The 11,558-nt window shown below is 51.4% G+C and overlaps 1 long non-coding RNA gene across 1 annotated transcript in view; it reads right to left on the bottom strand.

Annotated features, from left to right (window-relative positions):
* LOC102262758 overlaps positions 1-2,053 on the bottom strand; it is a 17,503-nt gene extending 15,450 nt beyond the window's left edge. Inside the window, exons 1-2 of the long non-coding RNA XR_313202.2 lie at positions 1,597-2,053; positions 72-216 (exon numbers count right to left, since the gene is read on the bottom strand). This is a non-coding gene — a long non-coding RNA (uncharacterized LOC102262758). The remainder of the gene's footprint in view (positions 1-71; positions 217-1,596) is intronic.
* Between the last annotated feature and the right edge of the window lie 9,505 nt (positions 2,054-11,558).

The raw sequence follows: 11,558 nt of genomic DNA on the forward strand, positions 1-11,558 counted from the left end.
GGCAACAGGGGGAATCGAGAAGGAGACAAGAGGAAGCCAGGAGGCTGCCCAACCCCCTGTAGAGCTCATACCACTTGTTGCTTCTGCCTTTGGATCCCTTCTTTTCTGTCCCCATCACCCACTCCAGGAGGTGCCACATCTGAGACTGTTCCAGGGTCTGCGACTCTTCCTCAAGGAGGGACATGGTGCTACTTTTCAGGGTACCCTCGGGCGTGGCTTTGGAACACAAAAAGGGTCAGGTGAGAGAAAGAGCTCAGCCTTAACCACATCCTAGGTTACCCCAGCCCCATTCCTAACCTGCTGCCTAAGACCCTCAATCTCCCCTGCTGCTGTCCTCTGCTCCCTCACCCTCCCGGCAGAGGCCCGCCTCTCTAGAACTACAGTAAGAAGGTGGACGCAGGGTGTGGTGAGGAGACTACCACGAGGGGGCAGTGTGGAGCAAAACCCCCATCCGCCATCTCACCAAGAGTGTTTTTTCACTTCCTCCAAGTCCCAGGACCAAAGGGCCACCCTTGGACGTATTCCTCGAGCTTTGCATGGAGAATCTCTACACTCATTGTGTTAATTTCCATGATAAGTTAAAGTATACGCACATTCTGAATTACCCACGATACCTTGTTACTGAGGACTGAGCTTCAACGCCGACCTTGACATTTGGCAGCAAGTAGCAGTACCTTAACTGGCCTAAACCAGTGGTTCTCAACCTGTGGGTCGAGACCCCTTTGGGGGTCGAACGACCCTTTCACAGGGTTCGCCTAAGACCATTGGAAAACACATATATAATTACATATTGTTTTTGTGATTAATCACTACGCTTTAATTATGTTCAATTTGTAACAATGAAATTGGGGGTCACCACAACATGAGGAACGGTATTAAAGGGTCGTGGCATTAGGAAGGTTGAGAACCACTGGGCCCTAAACGAATGAGTGAAGAGCAGAGGAACGTGGAATATGGAATGATGTGATTGTTCTGCGTGGAGGCCGGTGATACCTTCTCACTGAGGCTTCGAAGTTCTTCCAGGGGACCCTCCCTCCTCCCCCCGACTCCCCGAGGGGCAGCATCCAGCAAGCCAGGTGCAAAAGACCCTGAGCTATGGCTGCTGTTTGATGAGAGGCGACTGACTCGCAGCCAAACCACCTCCTCTACTCCAGTCCATTAGCCACTTTGGACTTCGTTGTGTTTCTTTGATGATATTTAACCTGTACATTTACTTTAGATTTCGGGATGTGTGATCTAGCAGTTTATACATATTAAATTTGTGTACTTATTTAAGTGACATTATAAAATGTAACTCAGCCCAGCTGGCGTGGCTCAGTGGTTGAGCATCTACCTATGAGCCAGGAGGTCACGGTTCAATTCCTGGGCAGGGCACATGCCCGGGTTGCAGTTTATAAAAAAGGTTCACATCTTTTTATTTGATCATCAGTATAAAGAACTATGAGAGAAAGAACCCATGACACAGAAAATAATACGTCTGAAAACATGGGTATAAAGGGGACACTCGAGACCCGAATCCAGACATCTGGACCTGAAGCCCCAGCTCATCAAGTGCACAGGGCAATTTTGCAGCTGGCGCCGCCTCGGGACACTTACAACCTCAGATGTTCAGGTAGTAACTTCCCAATGTAGCCATAGGTACCAGGACACGTCTCAGAGTCACCCAGAGCTCTGACTCATGAATGTTCCTTGGTCTGGTTTTGACTGAACAGGATGAAGTTCGAGAATTCCAGCCTTAGTTTCTGTTCCTCTTCTTGCTCGTCACTGTGACGTTCCTTGAAGAGGGCACACGTGTTCATTCCACGGCAGGCATCCAGCCCTTCCCAGAGGGAGGGGCTGGGTAAGAGCACTAGGCATGAGACAACAGGGACTAGAGACGCAGGAAGGAAGCAGGTGACCTGGTAAACTTTACCTCCTTCACAGCTGCCTTGAGTATGTGAAATGCATACAATCCGGGGACGGGACACACTGCTGATTCTCAAATGTTTTGTTTTAAAACAGAGGAACTTCCTTTCCAAGTGAAATATGGCCTGGCCGGTGTGGCTTAGCTGGTGGGGTGTCGTCCCGTGCACCGAAAGGTCGCCATTCAATTCCCAGTCAGGGCACATGCCTGGGCTGTGGCTCTGATCCCTGGTTGGGGTGCATAGGGGAGGCAACCAACTGATGTTTCTCTCTCTCTCTCAAATAAATAAAAACAAACAAAAATAAATAAAACCGCCCTAACTGGTTTGGCTCAATGGATAGAGCGTCGGCCTGCGGACTGAAAGGTCCCAGGTTCGATTCTGGTCAAGGGCATGTACCTTGGCTGCGGGCACATCCCCAGTAGGAGTTGTGCAGGAGGCAGCTGATCGATGTTTCTCTCTCATTGATGTTTCTAACTCTCTATCCCTCTCCCTTCCTCTCTGTAAAAAATCAATAAAATATATTTTTTAAAAAATAAAACCAATAAAAACATATAAAAAATAAAGTGAAATCTCACTTGGAAACCCAATACTTAAGCAAGAACAAGCAGAGATTCTCTTATTAACAAGGAAGTGTGGGGAGGCCTGGAGTAGCACCCACAGTCCCCCAAGCCACCCCCTCCTTCTGAGGCTCCTCAGGGCGCAGTTGAGCACCGCTTGCGAATCACCCGGCCAGATCACTTGCCAGCTGGGCTCGAGGAAGACAGTGATGAGTAGCAGGCACCCAGGCCCCAGCGATGAGCGTTCAGGTCATTTCAACACCAGGTGCGAGGGGCCGTGACAAAGGGCGAAATATTTTTAAGAAAGGCCCACCACATGCAAAACGCCACATGCCACTCCTCTAAATAAAGTGATGTTGGCATTTCCAGAAGCAGTCAGCATCCACCGGCCTTTACCACCGCAGGGCACGTGGACAGCTGGTGTGTGGTCAGTGATTACTGACTCGGCTTGTGTGTCTTGCCTTCCAGTTTGAACACGTGCCTACTTCCCAGTTAGTCAATATTCATGGCGTACTTTTTGTTGCCACAGACATTTGATTCTTATGGATCTGGGTGGCTCACAAGAGGCACATTTTACAGGAAAAGCAGTCGTGTGGTTCTCCACCGGCCTGAACCAGATAAGCAAATCGACACAGGACTTCAAAGGGAAGGTGCCCCCAGGGCCTTTGATTGCTCCAGGACTGTCGGAGGAGAGCTCTGAGGGGTGAAACCGTGGCTTTGGAGCAGCCTAATGGGAGTTATCGGAGGACTATCGCCAGCTCGTTTCGGAGGGGCAAACATTGCCTCTTATCCCGGCTTTCCTTATCTGTGACATTGCCCCACCCTCGCTGGCCACCTGGAGGGAGCTGGCGGTTTTCTAACTGGCAAATCAGTCCTGAAGGGCTGAGAGCCTGGCGGGTGGCACGGAGCACACCTGGGCGACTCGGCTCTGCTCTTGGCTCCTCCCAGAGCAGCCGGGGCTGGCCTTCCCACCAGGGACTTCCAAGTGACTCCCACTGAGCTGAGCCCTTATAGTAGGTGGAACCCCAAACCAGGGAACTGGACCCAGCCAGAGGAGCTGTGCTGGGTGCCAAATCCGGCCAACAGACCCTGCATTTCCCAGAGAAGGTGAACAGGAGACGAGAAGAGTGGTGGGTGCTGCTCCAGCGGCAAGGGGTGGGTTAGAGTGTGCAGGCCAGCCAGGGTCACGTGGGCCTGCGGAGGGAGCCCAGGAGGAGGTAACGGCTGGGAGGAACTGTTAGCTTCCTATTCTGGCCTTGGCCGGATCTTTTTTAAAAATATATTGTCATTGACTTCAGAGAGGAAGGAAGTGGGAAAGAGAGAGAGATCAATGATGAGAGAATCATTGATTGGCTGCCTCCTGCACGCCCCACACTGGGGATTGAGCCCACAACCCGGGCATGTGCCCTGACTGGGAATTGAACCATGACCTCCTGGTTCACAGGTCAATGCTCAACCATTGAGCCACACCGGCTGGGCGTGGCGGGATCTTATGGCTGGAAACTCACAAGGCCTCTGTCCCCTTGGAGGACTGCAGCTGCTGCAGGGGAAACCCAGCCTTGGCCATGGCGTTGACCGAACCCACCTGCCCCAGACCACCTGAATAATCGGTGCTTCACCGTCCCTGGTTTCTTACAATTCTAGGGTGAGGTCCAGGGGCCATTGTGATCCTAGTTTTACGGCTCGTCTCAAGGCTGTTGGAGACTGGCTCCAGGTCACACAGCTCATAGGAGGCACATTGACTCTGAAATCGGATCTTCTAGCTCAGAAGTCCCATCTCTTTCCAACATTCACTGCATCTCGCCCACGCCCCCCAGACAAGCCTCCTTTATAACGGAGATCACTGTTCACAAACTGCCTTGTACATCCCGGTGTCCTTGTGTGAGACGTGCTGTCACTCTGTCTGTAGGACAAATGAACTCATGAGGCTCAGAGGCTGAATGGCTGGGCCAGAGTCACAGAGCAGAGTCAGGGTTCACCTGCTCTCAGGGATCCTGAGGACGGTTCTCAGGAGGCAAAGGGTTTAACCAACTTCTGCCTCTGCCTTGCTGTATGCAACCCAGCTCTCTGATGTGGGAAAGTGCATCTTATTTCTGGAGGCAGCAACGTCCCGGGCTTTCTCCCGTCGCCCAGGGGCAATGGAGGAGGACAGCTATGGAGGAGAAGGTCACAATCCTGTGCCCCTGGGGCGGGGCCAGCCCTGGACTTCGCTTCTGCCTGGACAGTCCCCCTTCACCCTGTTGTTCGTGGCTCTCTGGTGACCGTGGCCCAGGCCCGAGAGGCAGCCGGGCACCTGGGCATGGGTGCGCTCCAGGCAGGAGACTGGGAACCAAACAGCCAGCCGCCCGGTGTCCAGACAGAGAAGGAAATAGAAAGTGTGGGGAGAGGAACTGGACGCAGGGGCGGGGCGGAGCGAGGGGAAGTGTCTGGAGGCTGCTGCGTCCACACGGGGCTGGAAGTACCATCATCCAGTCACCCCCTTACGTCACAGATGGGGACACCAACGCCCAGGATGGGGGTGCAGGGAGGGGAACTGGCCAGAGCTGCACAGCTCCTTGGAGACAGGGCGGGCCTGGGAAGTACCGAGCCTGTGCTCTCCAGTCTGTATTGGGATCTGCTATCCGGGTGTCGGGGGACCATGGCCTTCACCCGATAGCGCCCCCACTCTGTCATTGGTGGGAGCCAGCTGTGTGTCAGGCTTTGGGGTTGGCCTTGCTGCCCAGGCGCTGACACTTGGGCTGGGCCCAGGGGCAAGGGGGAGGCGGTCAGGTGGCCAGCTCAGAAGGGTAGTTTCTGGAAAAAGGACAACCTTAGGCCAGGACACGGAGAAGCAGAAGAGGCCTGTGGTGCAGAGGCATGTGGAACCCATCGTTTCGTCCTGGGGGTGTTGTAAATAGAAACACTTTACGTTGGAATTCCATAAGCATTCAGGAGTGCTTGTGGAGCAGGTATTTTCCAGCATGAACTCTGTCGAGCCAATGTATTCTGTTCGTCAATCTTGCTATACGATGCAGTTGCACTATTTCCTAGTTTTCCTTGCTCTTGTGTGACCAGAATTATTTTTGCATCTATTCTTGCTGTCACTGGTGGGAGCCAGCTGTGTGTATTATGCAGCAAACAGCAGAGGTTTCACTCACGGGTCTGTTTATTTCCTTCACATCCAACCGTACTGATGAAAGCTTTGCCATCAGGAGGTGTGGGCCCTTATTCCTGCCAGCTTTGACACTCCTGGGTCAAATTGTATATAAGCTAACGTGGTCTAGGAGATCTTATTATTTTGTTTTTGTTTTTTTTTTGTTAAAAAACAATTTTACCAAGTATGATTTTTGCCATGCTCGCTTTTATTCTGTTTTGATTTTTTCTACTGGGAATATAAATGGAGTCAACGACTGAGTATTTCTGTTTCTGTCTTTGATATTTTTGTTTGTTTGTTTTTCAGAGAAAGCTGAGTGAATTTGTGAGACATACGGAGAGACAGGTGGGAGAGGGAGAACGCACAAGAGGCGGGACTCAGAGAGACACGCTGCCAAACCCGCATACAAGTCTGTCTCCCTTGTTTGGAGAACAAAACTCACCACCCTTTAAAGGGAGACAAGGACATCCTGGCTCCCTCCAGGGTCATTGACAAAGTCTAGTGCACAACAGAAAATTACTAGACACGTGAAGAAGCAGAACAGGGCGACCTGTAGGCCAGGGGAAAGCGGCAAGTGGTTCCCAATGGAAAATTTTAAATGGGCGAAACGGCATCAGTTGTCTATCTTAGAAGGACCACTCAGGTCGCCAGAGACCCGAGGACCCTGACAAAGGACTGGCCTCAGAAGAGACGGCGTATCCTGTTAGCAGAATCTCCTCGTGGCTCCAAAGGAAGACGATGAACATAGAGACCAAGGTTCCACAGATCTGTGAGATTTGTGGCTGCACGAAGGTCACAAAATGTCAGAGCTGAAACATCTTAGAGAGCATCTCCTTACAGAGGACGGCACGAGGACTCGGAGAGGGTCGGTAAATTTCCTAAGGTCCCAAAGACATTTCCAAGACCAACCGGGATCAGAGCCCACGCCTCATGATGTATCACAGGGCCTCCCTATGACTGCCTTGTGCTAAAACCAGGTCCCCGATATGAGTAACCGTGCGCGTTCTTACAGGGGGAATCCCAACCACGGTTTCTAAGACGGCACCGTCATTTCCTCTTTCTCCCACGTAGAGTGAGGAGGTTTCCAGGAAGCTGTCAGGTAGCGGCAAATAGTCATCACAAACTAGGCACTTAATGCCCACTTACATGAGGCTTCTGAGACGGGATTTCTAGAGACATGTTTGACAGTCACCCTTGAGACTGCTTAGTTCTTGCCCGGAAGCAACATGAGGAGGCTGCGACTGGGGCTTTGATCCACTGTCGTGCCCAGTTAATATCATCCGGAGGAAAAGGAAGATACATCCCATGACCTCAGCCAGCACTTGTGAATGAGGTGGCTGGCAACACACAGCACCAAGTGAAGGACCACAGTGGACAGACCGGGTCCTCTTCCTGGTCCTGGGACCAACACAAGGCACCAGCAGTGGTTCTGCAGGTCTTCCCTCCCAAGACAGCCTCCACCCTCACCCCCAGCCCATCCCTGGGGGCCCTGATCCAATCTCTCAGGAAGTACTTTCCAAGTACTTGACATGCCTGACAACAAAATGGGCTCCCTCCTGGAGATGTAAGTTCCTTCCTAGGCCTTAGAGCTGCTCAAGCCTGGGGTCTTGAGGGCTGAATGACCAGAGGGTTCCATCCAATGGGGTCTTACAAGCCTTCCCCGAGGCTGCTGCTGGCTGGGACTTGGTGCTGGTACGTGGGCAGGTGCTAATGGGGGAGAGGAGCATGAACACATGCTAAGAGGACCGAGTGACCCAGGTGGGGGTAGGCCATGACTTCTGAGGCTCCTCCCTACTGTACAATGAAAGGAATTCTCTGATTGGTTACAGAGGGAAAGAGGCTCGCCTTTACTAAGCAGCCACCGTGGGCCAGGTTTTATACATGTAGAGCTGGTTTTATACATGTTATTTATACAGTAGAGCTGGTTTTATACATGTCATTTTATTTCATCCTAACCTCGCCCTGTGATGCAGGCATCCTCACGTCCCCTGTGTTTTCTAATCAGGAGGCTCCAGATGTTAGCATGGGCAGCTAGTTAGGTATTAACAAAAGGGAAGAGAGAGCGCTGACTAAGCTACAGTTTCCAGACACCCCAGGGGGCAGCAGCATCCCCAACCCCCCAAGCAGGCAGGAAAAACCGTCTTCCTTCATACATATATTGATTTCAGAGAGGAAATATATATATAGATTCATGGGTCAACACTCAACCACTGAGCCACGCTGGCCGGGCAGAACCAGTTTTCCAATCTAGCAGGGAGCCAACCCATGCTCCCCCAGATTACCAGGGGGAGGGAGATCCAATAAAGGGGAGATTCCTCTGCTGAGGCATGCGCAGTAGACACCAAGATGGCTCCGTAAAGGGGAGGAGTCTCACCCGGGGAAAGGATTGGATAGGGTAAGATTAGGAACCCCCCAAGAGCCAGGAAAGGGATTGGATTGCGGGAGGGCCTAGCACAAGCCCAGGAAGACTGGTTAGTTTGAAAGAAAGCCTGCTCTCTCCCCAACCCAAGGAAATACAGGGAAAGTGTAACAAAGGCCTGAGGTTCATCTGTTCATGCTCCTCTCCCCTACAGGCAGTGTGGGCTGGAGGGCAATGCCTCTCCTGGTCCCAGCACCATGGAGCCCTGGCAGCGACGTAGATGGGGAAAGAGACCCAGAGAAGTTCTGCATCTCTGGGTCCTGGTCCTCCTGGGCTTGGTGGGGACACGTGTGTGCCTGAGGCCCCAGAGGCTGGGCTTCTGCAGCCAGACAGCTGAGCCACCTGGTCGTGGATGTGACGTCGGGCACCGGGGACAGTCCTTTGTTTTCCCTCCAATAAACCTGTACAATTGCTCACATCCTCCTATGTGTGGGTCCCCAAAAGCTTTTCTTGTGACTCCGTGAAAGAATCCCATTTCCACTGACAACACAGAGATCAAGTCTTGGCCCAAGGTCATGCAGCTCAAGTCCAGATGCCTTTGACTTCAAAGGCTGTGCCCCAGCTGCCACATCACAGCACAGGAGGGACACGCCCCTGGGGAAGCGCCTGGTTCTAGTAAATTTGTAATTGAGTCTATTCACGCCGTGTACCTGGCGTATATATAACGGAAGGAAGTCTGGGGAAACAAAAATATGCTAATGAGAAGTAGCGGCTACTTGAGTATTTCCAACCCACAAGTGGGATATTCAAATCTTTACAAATCAACTATGGCAGATGGTCAGAAACCAGGGTAGAAGCCGAGGGTGTATGTGCGTGGTTGTGTGTGTGTGTGTGTGTGTGTGTGTGTGTGTGTGTGTGTGTCTGTCCGCTCAGGTATGGGCATGTGCATCAGCCTGAGTGATGACGGTCTCTCCACACACAAGGTGTGCATGTGTATGAACAGATTGGGCAAGCATACTTCCACAGATAAGCAATTTACTTATTTCATTTTTCAAAGCACAAAAAATGAAACAAAAAACTTCTACTTTTAGTTACAAGACAGTCTTCAAAGATCTATGTGACTGGCAATGTTAACTTTTCCTGGGATTTCAAACCATTTATTTAACTGTTTAAAGTGCATGCAGTGGCAAACTTTGAGTTTTAAGAACCAAGCACAAGGAAACATACATCGTGACTTACCCAAATGAGTAGCAACTCTTGCTAGTCAGGTTCTCTGGAAATTCTTATCTAGGGATTGCACGTGTTGGGGCCAGGGAAAACAGACCTGCCCAGTGGGCTTAGGGCGGGGCTGGGTGAGGGGAAGGCAGACAAGGGGGTAGATTTCAAGCCTGAGGACCTTCTGCCTTCTTTATTTGCTCCTTCTAGAACTGCCAGAACTTAGCAAGACCCAGGGGGCAACCAGCATATTTTTATTTTTTAATATATATTTTTTATTGATTTCAGAGAGGAAGGGAAAGGGAGAGAGAGAAAGAAACACTAATGAAGAGAGAGAATCATTGATTGGCTGCCTCCTGCACACCCCACACTGTGGATTGAGCCCGCAACCCAGGCATGTGCCCTTGACCGGAATCGAACCCGGGACGCTCTATCCACTGAGCCAAACCAGCTAGGGTGCGGCCTATTTTTAGAAAGTGCTTCAATCCTCACCAGGGTACGCAGGGGTGAAGAGAAGAGGGTACTGCCTATCAAAGCTGCCAGCATCCCCTGGGAGAACCAAGAGAACTGAGTACAGAGGGGAGAAGGGCCATCTGTCAGGGCTGATAGCCTGGGGTAAAGATTTCTGCAAAGGGCTGAGCAAGACGACCTGGCCTAGGATTTCCTCACCCAACCCCTCTGCAACCCCGGAAGCATGCTGGCGACCTCCAGCAGACTTCTCTGGCTCCCCGAGCAGGGAGGCACCTAGTGGCCCTCAATCTCAGCAGAGAGGGGGCCTCCCTTCTGCCTGCCAGCCCCAGGTGTTGGAAACCCAACAAACAGCTGTTGAATGAATGAAGGCATCTCTACCCCTACTTCCTGCTCACCCTACAGCAAGATTTCCTGGGAAAACTCAGAAGGCAATTGTCCCTTTTGATGTGCCAGGCCATCCGAGGAAGTGTGGGTTCTACTGGACAGTCAAGAGGAGAGACGTTGTAGCCCTGGCCAGTTTGGCTCAGTGAATAGAGCGTCTGCCCACAGACTGAAGGGTCCCAGGTTCAATTCTGGTCAAGGGCACATACTTTGGTTACAGGCTTAATCCCCAGCCCTGGTCGGGAGGCATGCAGGAAGCAACCAATCAAGGTGTCTCTCTCACATTGATGTTTCTCTCTCCCTCCCTTCCACTCTCTCTAATAATCAATGGGAAAATATTCTCAGGTGAAGATTAACAACAACAACAACAAAAACAGCAAAAATTGAAGTTCTAGGTAGATTGAATTTCACTCAACAAACATTTATCAAGCTCCCACACACTGCACGTGATGCTGGGCAATTCCAGGGAACTAAAACTGGCTTATCCAATGAAGGGGTGTGTTTTCAGACTCCCAGTGAGAAAGTCTCTCGGGAACCTCAAAATACGCCGGCCTCCCAGCCTCCACCTCAGAGATTCTGACCCTGGAGGCCTGGAATGGGGCCTGGGTGGGAGTCTATCATTTAAATAAGTACCTCAGGTCATTCTTTAAAAAACAAAAAAACAAGCAAACAAAAAATACGTATCGGGGTGGCCTGTAGAGCAGTGATTTTCAACCTTTTCCAACTCACGGCACACATAAACTCATTCCTAAAAGCTGTGGCACACCGAAAGATGTATTTTTTTATCTGACAAAGAAACACACAAAAGGTATATTGACTGATTTCAGAGAGGAAGGGAGAGGGAGAGAGGGATAGAAACATCAATGATGAGAGAGAATCATTGATTGTCTGCCTCCTGCACGCCCCACACTGGAGCTTGAGCCCACAGCCCGAGCATGTGTCCTGACCAGGAGCCAAACTGTGACCTCCTGGTTCATAGGTCGACGCTCAACCACTGAGCCACACTGGCCGGCCCTCAGGTCATTCTTGATGTCCAAGTGGTTTGGGAAATCCGGGGCTCTGTGAGCTCTCAGGTTCTTTAGACTGTGCAAGTCCTGCACATGTCGGTCCACAACCATGCCAAGTGTGTATGTGTGTGTGTGTGTGTGTGTGTGTGTGTGTGTGTGTGAGAGAGAGAGAGAGAGAGAGAGAGAGACAGAGAGACAGAGAGAGAGGGCATGTCTTCGGGGCTCATGAAACTGTCACCTGGCCCTTACACTTCAAACACATAGTAGGCTGTCAGCTTTTGGGAATGAGTCATCGCATGATCACCCTGATGCCCAGGCAGCCAGCGTGCAGACGTCACCTGTTTGTCTCTGTCTCTGACTCACGTTTGCTTTCCTCCTGAGACCTCTGTCCCTTCTGAGCAGAGCAGTGGCCCAGGGCCTGCAACTGGGGTGCGTCCCTCTCAATCATTCTTGAAAGATGCACTTTTATGAGTTTCTAGAACACTCCCCTTCCTTCCAGCCCCTCTCCACACAGGCGGGGCTCTAAAAGGC

Source organism: Myotis brandtii, unplaced genomic scaffold (assembly GCF_000412655.1).
Source record: "Myotis brandtii unplaced genomic scaffold, ASM41265v1 scaffold131, whole genome shotgun sequence".
NCBI classification, from domain to species: domain Eukaryota; kingdom Metazoa; phylum Chordata; class Mammalia; order Chiroptera; family Vespertilionidae; genus Myotis; species Myotis brandtii.